The sequence below is a fragment of the Etheostoma cragini genome, chromosome 10 (genome assembly GCF_013103735.1).
Source record: "Etheostoma cragini isolate CJK2018 chromosome 10, CSU_Ecrag_1.0, whole genome shotgun sequence".
Taxonomy (NCBI): domain Eukaryota; kingdom Metazoa; phylum Chordata; class Actinopteri; order Perciformes; family Percidae; genus Etheostoma; species Etheostoma cragini.
Genome location: NC_048416.1, coordinates 28,167,018 through 28,175,513, shown reverse-complemented (window position 1 = coordinate 28,175,513; position 8,496 = coordinate 28,167,018). Strand labels below are relative to the sequence as shown.

The 8,496-nt window shown below is 42.1% G+C and overlaps 1 long non-coding RNA gene across 1 annotated transcript in view; it reads right to left on the bottom strand.

Annotated features, from left to right (window-relative positions):
* The window catches only part of LOC117952319, a 19,145-nt gene that overhangs the window by 2,867 nt on the left and 7,782 nt on the right, over positions 1 to 8,496 (bottom strand). The window lies entirely within an intron of this gene.

Sequence of the window (8,496 nt, the reverse complement as noted above, 5' to 3'; positions counted from 1 at the left end):
GTTAAGGTTAGGGTTAGGGTGAGGGTTAAGGTTAGGCATTTAGGTTTGATGGTTAAGGTTAGGGTTAGGGGGTTAGGGTTAGGTTTAGGGTTATCAAAAACCTCCTAAACATCCTAAAAAGCACCTAAAGCATTGAAAAAGCAATGCTAATGTTGAAAAAAGTGACCAAAATGTGTCTTTTTGGTTGAGGGGAAGACAACACAAGACGTCTTCAAAGCCAACACACTCCTTTGACAAAAAACGTAATTTTCATTAAAGAAAACAGGTGTTTTGCTGCGTACCGCGGCCTGTCGTGAGCTACACACCTTCGGAGTCGTCCATAACCAAACCTAGAGGGGATTTCTAGCATGTCTTAAAAAATAAAACTGTCTGTTCCTCTGTCCTGCCGGTGTTTCGGGATCAGACTCGGGTTCGAACATGTGCGGCTGAGTCGTAGCCATGGTTACCGGCTGCAGCGGGTTTGTTTTGGATCACTGCTTGCTTGTCATACTCTGCTTCTGACTGGCTAGTAGTCCTTACCTAGGTACTGTCAGGGCCTCATACTCTGCTTCTGACTGGCTAGTAGTCCTTACCTAGGTACTGTCAGGGCCCTCATACTCTGCTCCTGACTGGCTAGTAGTCCTTACCTAGGTTCTGTCAGGGCCCTCATACTCTGCTTCTGACTGGTTAGTAGTCCTTACCTAGGTACTGTCAGGGCCCTCATCCTCTGCTTCTGACTGGCTAGTAGTCCTTACCTAGCTACTGTCAGGGCCCTCATCCTCTGCTTCTGACTGGCTAGTAGTCCTTACCTAGGTACTGTCAGGGCCCTCATCCTCTGCTTCTGACTGGCTAGTAGTCCTTACCTGCGCATGTATAACTCCCAACAAAGATGGAACAGGAGTGAGATGTCTCACTCTGCAGCAATGTGCAGGACAACAAAAATATGGTGTTTTTAGAAAATTAAAAAAAATATATTCTGGTACAACCTCTTACAACCTTTTTACAAATATCGGTGATGCTGAAAATTTACCTAAATAACTCATGTATGTGATGACTTATGTGATGATATTTCACCACTCACAGCACCAGCTTGGCATGCAGTGCAAAATATTAAACAATGCTACAAAATACCACACAGTGACGCTCTTAGAAGGTGAAATGAGCTTGTTAATCATCACAGCAACGTGGGATGATGGCAAGCTTATTTTAGACTTTCGGATGAATGTATTTATCCTTTCCCTTCTAGATGTTAACACACACATACACACACACACACACACACAGAAGTACAGTGTAATTGGGTCTTTTCTAATCATTAATACCCAGGGCCATGTCGTAACCATGCACCTCCGTGGGTTTGTTTTGAGTCCAGATGCGGCCGACCATCCACCGATTTCTGGCATCAATCTGCTGCTGTTGGCGGCTCGACCAGCCAAACAGAAATATAGATTTCACCCCAAACACACACACACACACACACACACACACACACACACACTCTCTCTAACATTTACACTTGCATGCACATTACCTTTGGCTGTTATTATCACACCGCAACCCACTCAGTAACTCAGTGTATTGGTTGAGTGGCCAGAGGCTTGAAGTATTGAGTCCTATTACAGTGGTCGGACTGGAGCGGGATGGCATCGATGTAAACCTGGTAAACAAGGTTTGGGGCGGGGGGGGGGTATCCTGCTTCCAGGCACAACAATGAGCACAGACTTCAAAATGTAATTTGTGGTTGCTGGGCAGATTAAATGGATGTGTACATTTGATACAATTGGGGGAAAGAAAGCACAAATCTGATAGAAGTCAGAGCAGCAGCTCCTGGCTGTTTGGCTGCAGTCAATAAAACAAGTTGCACTTCTGTCTGGATTTTTGAATGGATAAACCTTTTCAGACCTTCACCTGCACATTCATCTAAATCTTTCTTTTTCGTCTAAACCCTGACCTTTAAAGTTTCTTCCTCTCAAAGCCCATCCGAAACCTTTAAACTCTTTAATCAAATTCTCTTTTTGGAACTTCACTTTCACCCAAATTCTTTCTTCAAAACTTTCGGCTCTTTTATCCATGTCTTCTTTGAAACCCCCTGGTTTGGACTGGGTTAAAAAATCAGTCCTGGACTTTTGAGACCCAGACAAGCCCACCACAGCCAGCCAGAAACCCCCCGTCCTAGCACCCCCCTTCACGACATGTATATACCAGCCCCTAATACCAGGGCTGAGGTACTTGAGTCTGGTCTTGGACTCGAGACCGGTTTTCTATGGTCTCGAACGTGTCTGGGACTTGCTAGTATTTGGGCTCGGACTTGTCTCGGTCTCGGCCACTGGTCTTGCCAGATATGGCTTTTGGTCTGGACCGAGTCCAGGTGTCTTTATTATGTTGACAATAACATTGGAGAAAAAGTGAAACACAAAATGATTGTCTTGATACTGTCATGCATAAGACCTTTTTTCTGTCCTGGACTCGGTCTTGACTCTTGACTCAAACCTCTTCGGACTCCGTCTTGACTTGGACTCAACTAGTCCTGGTCTTGCACTTGTCTTGGACTCGAAAAGGTGGTCTTGACTACAGCCCTGCCTAGCACTGCCGCTTAGCCGAATAGTAAGTAAGATAGTGTGACAGTGTACTCACTGAGTCATGGCTAAAGGTCAGATGGCTAAAGGTTGAGGGTGGAGCGTGGACGTCATCAAGAAATTTTGTGTTATAGTAGACAGGTGACAAGTCTGTAAATTAAGCTAATGCTGCATTATGTACACAGTATTCAACTTATGGTATAGTGGAACGTGCTTTTCTTTGCTAACACATAGCTAACATTAGCTTACTAACATCTAAGTTGGTAACTCCTCTGGTGGGTGCTAAAATAATCCCTTGGCATGCTTTAATATCTTTTTCTCTTATAGCTTCAGGCACTTTGTTGGAGTTAGCTGTCATCTAGGTTAGCCAACACTTGCAAACATACATATTATCTTTTGGTGCCTAAACTTGAGTTTAAGGTAGTAAACTTTGTAAAAACAGAACTAGTCAAGTTTGGTAAACAAACATACATAATTAGGGTTAGTAAAATGTAAGGGATCATTTTAAAATGGCTCACGTAAAACTACTAAAATAAGGACGTAAATTGACGTCAAAGACATACAGTAGGTCCGTAAAATTCAGTTAATTTCAAAATTACAGTTCATTGTTAGTTTGACAAGTCCAACCCTGGTCCAAATCCAAATGTTCAGTCAGACCATCACTTTTCTATTAAACGTCACTTCAACCTAAAGTTACAATACTTTCAAACGTGTCATCCAAATGCGTCTTTCACATTTTCCCTCCAAAATTGTCATCAAAACCTTCCATTTCTTCCACATTGATCTTCAAATTTGCACTTCATAAAACACTAATGTCAACTATTATGCACATCTTGCGTCCCAACTAGATGCCAAACCTTCAACTGCATCCGATACTGTCCATCCAAATCTTCAAGCCTTCGCTTCGTCTCATTGTTTTTTAATCACTTTGGATGCATTTCTCTGAATCTGTGCTAAACACACTTTCTCACAGATAATGATTTGTTTTTCATTTAAATCTTCACCTTCTTACTTCCCTCCAAGCTGAAACCATATTTTAACCATTTCAAACTTCAACTTCTATCCAAACTTTTAACTTCTTCCAAATTAAGTTTTTCACCACCTAACTGTGCACCCTGTCTCAAGCTGTGATTAGCATTTATCACAGTGTGAAACACAGCTGTAGTTGACCCGCAGCTGTAGGCTACATCATCCATTTCTCCTCTCTTTACATGCTCTCCCAAAGGTTTACCACATTGACAAATGCTGGAAATCTCCAATATTGACTGACAACCACTCTTGCATTAACTGACAGTCTCCAGGGATCGACTGGGGTCGGACGTCGACTGTTTAGCAAGGCGAAGCAAAACCTTGTTAATGGGGTCTTGGTAAAAACCAAAAAAATAAAAAATTAAACCTAGGAAAAAAGAAGCTAAGGGAGAAATAGGAGAATGAATAAACGATAGCCAGATGGCGAGAACTAATAATTGAAATGAACAAGACCAAGTAAGAACGCTGGAAAGTGAGGCAGAGGGAAATAATGAGCAGGTGATAATCCCAGGTAGAGTCGGAGAGGAAGGTGAAATAAGAGAGAGAAAATAAAGAAAGTTGTAGTGAAGGAGGAAAGTAAAGCAAGCCTGATAAGTACTCGCAGGTTGCATGAGGGAGCTGCAGGCCTGAATGACAAAATCCCCATTAAACCAAGATGGAGTCTCCTGCCTGCAGCAAAGCACAGCCGGCGCTCAACTCGCTCAGGTGGATCCATTACAGAGACGTAATTAAAGGGAAGAACACAGTCATTTCCAAAGCTGGGTCACCGCTGCAGTTTAGGACAGCTGCTGAACAACTTCACAGAAAAGCTGAAGGATCTGTGGATGGGGGCGAACCCACACGATCTGGACCTCTGCCATTGTGTCCAAGTTCTGTGACGTGTCTGTTGTCTGTTTTAAGAATTGGCATGACACTGACATGTTGAGATGTTTGGCATCACATGACAGATGTGATGACAGTGGTAAATTGACTGTATTTCTGTAGCGCTTTTCTAGTCATAACTACTCCAAGCGATTTTACATAGTGCAAGAACCATTCGCACACATTCATGTGGCCGAGGATGCCACACAAGAGGCCACCTGCTGACAAGATTTACAGTACATTGACCCAAATTTACACTCTGATGACGCAGCATCAGGAGCAACTCAGGGTTCAGTGTCTTGCCCAGGGAGGCTTTAACATGGGACTGCAGGGCAAGCAATAAAACCCCCAAACTTCTGATTGGCAGGCATCCGTAGAGATGACCAAATGAAGCTTTGTGAACCAGTGTCTTTATTTTCTGAGCCCACTAGATGGCGCTCTTGGTTTTGAGAGCTAGGCCTAAGGCATTGCAATCCCCTATATATTCAACCTATGACAGAGAGCGCCATCCAGTAGACTACGAAAATAAAGACACTGGTTCATCAAGCTTCATTTGGCCATCGCTAGGTAACCGCTCTACCACCTGAGACACATTTACCTCAAGAAAGAGTCGACATTTTAATCAGCAGAAGATTTTATAAGAGTTGCTTCAATCGTCGTGAACTTGACTGAGGTTGAGCACAGAACAGAGTCTAGTTCATGAACCGATTCGTACATATAGCTGCAAAAAGTAATGCAAATGATAATTTGATTGTATTCCACGTCGTATTACTGTCAGCACCACATTGACTGGCCCTGTGTAGGAGCATAAACATTCGAGCATGGAGCAGGTCGCAGGGAATGTTTGGGTCGTAAAACACAAGGTTTTCAAGCGAGAGAACGCAGTTCATGTCCTGGAAGAAGTTAAGGAGAAGACTTTACCCAAGAAATGGGTATTTGTGTCCTGAGAGTCCTACTTAAAGGGGGCCTGTGTTTTAAGATGGACTGTGTTGGGGCATTTTTAGGGATTTATTGATGATAGGGCAAGTTAGACTTGAAAGGGGGCTCTACCAGATGAGCTACCCAGGCGCCAAGGGTGGACTGGTGTTTTAACCCAAACCAAAATAATTTTTCTAATGTTAACTTTTTTTTTTTTGGTGCCTAAACTTAACTGTCCCTGCTGCAAGACCCTGAGCGTTTGTTGGCTAAACTTAATTGCAACGGCAGCTGAAACAAATGTACATCACGGTGCCTTGTACCTGGCTCAAAGTAACCTTTTCTCTGCTAAATGTAACTGGAACAACCACTACTCTGTCATATGACCAGCCCATAGTCGCCATCATTTCATAGGAATGTCATACTTGTTGTTGTGGATATGCTTTATTACAAAGGAAAAAGTCCTGTAAGCTGACTGAAATGTGTTGTGTAAAATCTGTTATTCCGATAACAGGAAATGAGACCTTGGATAAAAAGCAACTGGCAATCAACTGTACGTAATGAGTGTAAACGGCTGTGGCTCAGTGTGCCAATCGTAAGGTTGGGGGTTTGATTCCTGGCCCTGCAGTTCCATGTCAAAGTGTCCTTGGGCAAGACACTGAACCCGGCCACAGTGTATGAATTGTGTGTGAATGGTTCCTGTACTATGTAAAAGCGCTTTGAAAAGTCGTTAAGACTAGAAAAACGCTATGTAAGAACAGTCCATTTAAATTTAAACATACATTTGTTAAAAGAGACAAAAACAGTAAGAATTCCAACACAAAAAAAAATATCGGTATACAAAAATAGCAGATACAGCTTAACAGACGGATTAAATACAACATTAGAAGGATATACAAGTATAAAAACAGCAAAATACAAACAAAAAAAACACAAAGGAATAAACAATAATCTCATCCTCCAGGTCTCCTTCCATCGCTTTTTATCTTCTGTTAGGGCTTTCATATACGTATGCATCTCTCCATACATCAGTCTCTGTCGACCACTTTCATTTTCCCGCATATCCTCCACCATCTTTCATTATTTCTCTCTCTCTCTCTCTCTCTCAGCCTCTCAGCCTTAATTGAAGCAGTAGCAGCAGGGCGAGAGAGGCGATACCTGATTAGGAGGTTAAACCACTGGTGCGGCCCGACGGTAGATCCATCAGCTAATAAAAAACAGGGACACGATTATATCTGCACAACGCTCTCGATTTTCTTATTTGATTTTCAATTCAAAGGTGTCTTATTGGCAGAAAAATCTCAAGCCTCTCATCAAAAACACAAAACATTGTATAAATCTTTCAGTTCATTCGTCCCATATCAGATCCAATATCACATCTATCTAGTGGCAAAAGATAAGACTCAACTATAATAGGTTGAAATCCTATAGTGGACCCTTGAGGATGCAATTTGTAATATACCTTACAACACAAAGTCCATTCAAGTATAGAGTTGGGAAGTGACAGGACACGCTTCCTTTTTCCAGGACAATATTAGTGATCCAACAGTTGTGAAACTTAAAGCAACAAGTCTTTCAAAGAAGATTATAAGTAAGATATGATTGATTATTACTACCCTTTAATACAATTAGGTCGCCGTTTGGATTAGGCATCCAAACAAGTTTTGGAAAAGGTCATGGTTTGGGTTATTCAAATGGGTTTATCCAACTTTGGGTCAGCAGTTTTTGTTCATCTTCTCCCTGTTTCAACATGATAATCCCCCTGTGGACAAAGCCAGCTCCATAAGGAAATGGTTTTCCCAGTTTGATGTGGAAGAACTTAACTGGTCTGTGCAGATTCCGGATCTTAACTGCATCCAACACCGGTGCAATGAACTGGGACCCCGACTGTTACCTAGACTGGATCACCAACCTCACTGTTGGACCTCACTGATGCTCTTGTGTCTTATTGTTTCTTATATAAGTCCGTCAAGCCATACAACGTTATGGGGGGATTGTTCTTACCCTCTAATAGGACTCACAGGAGCGATTCGCACATTTGGGCTTCTGGGTTGCGGTTTTGAACGCTGTTAGCGTTGTGAAACGGTCGCAGTTTGGTTAAGTTTAGGCACCAAAACTACTTGATTAGGTTTAGAAAACATGGTTTATTGGGTTAAAATCACATTTTATGTGACGCTGAAAGAGTAAACGAAAAAAAAACTCCCCGTTACAAACTTTTAACTTCAAGTGGATAGGTCAAACAAATTCAAGACATTTTAACTCGGGAGAGGGGGGATCAAGTCCGTCGTTTGTTATATTTCATCACCTTACATCCTCCTTTGTTCCATCATAATTACTACGAATACTAGAGGGAGCTGCCACTAAAAATGTAAATATAGGTCATAATTGCTACTTGAACTTGTGGGAGCGTTTTTTGGGGGATGACAGTCTCAAATAGGACTACTTCCCTGCAGCAGGTTCCAACATGATTGGAAACCAGAGTGGAGGCTGTTAGAGCAGAATATTAATGCCCATGATTTTAGAAAAACATGTTACATATGGACATAAAATGTGTGCGTCCGCATTCTTTTGGCTAGGGAGCGCATCACCACTTATTTTGGGACCAAATACCCAAACCAACTGTTCTCTCCATCTTCTGACGTCCCAAACTGGGCATTTTTATTAAGGCTCCCAGTTTGTCCAAATCAAATTCTGGTGTCTGGTCAGCGCTTGGAAATCTCCTCCTCCACAAAGGATGGACTGATCCAAAATGAGGAGTCAAATCCAAATGTTTTTCCAAAAACAGCCGCACAGTCAACCTGTTTCCTCTTTACTGCTACATGGGACCAACAAACATACACTTTTAATCAAATAAATGAGAGAATCTGGTCACCTGAACAGGGTCTGCAACTGTAATTTTCTGGTATGGATTTAGCTGAAGTTGTGTTTTCACCTATTATATAATATGCTCTTTCATTTGGGGCTGGGCTTTGAAAAGAAGTGTGTACTATTTCAACTTTGGGAGTTTGGAGTTTCAATTTCTCTCCCTCTGGTTATACTGTTGTATTAATGGGATTTCTGACAACATGCATACACACACACACACACACACACACACACACACACACACACACACACACACACACACACACACACA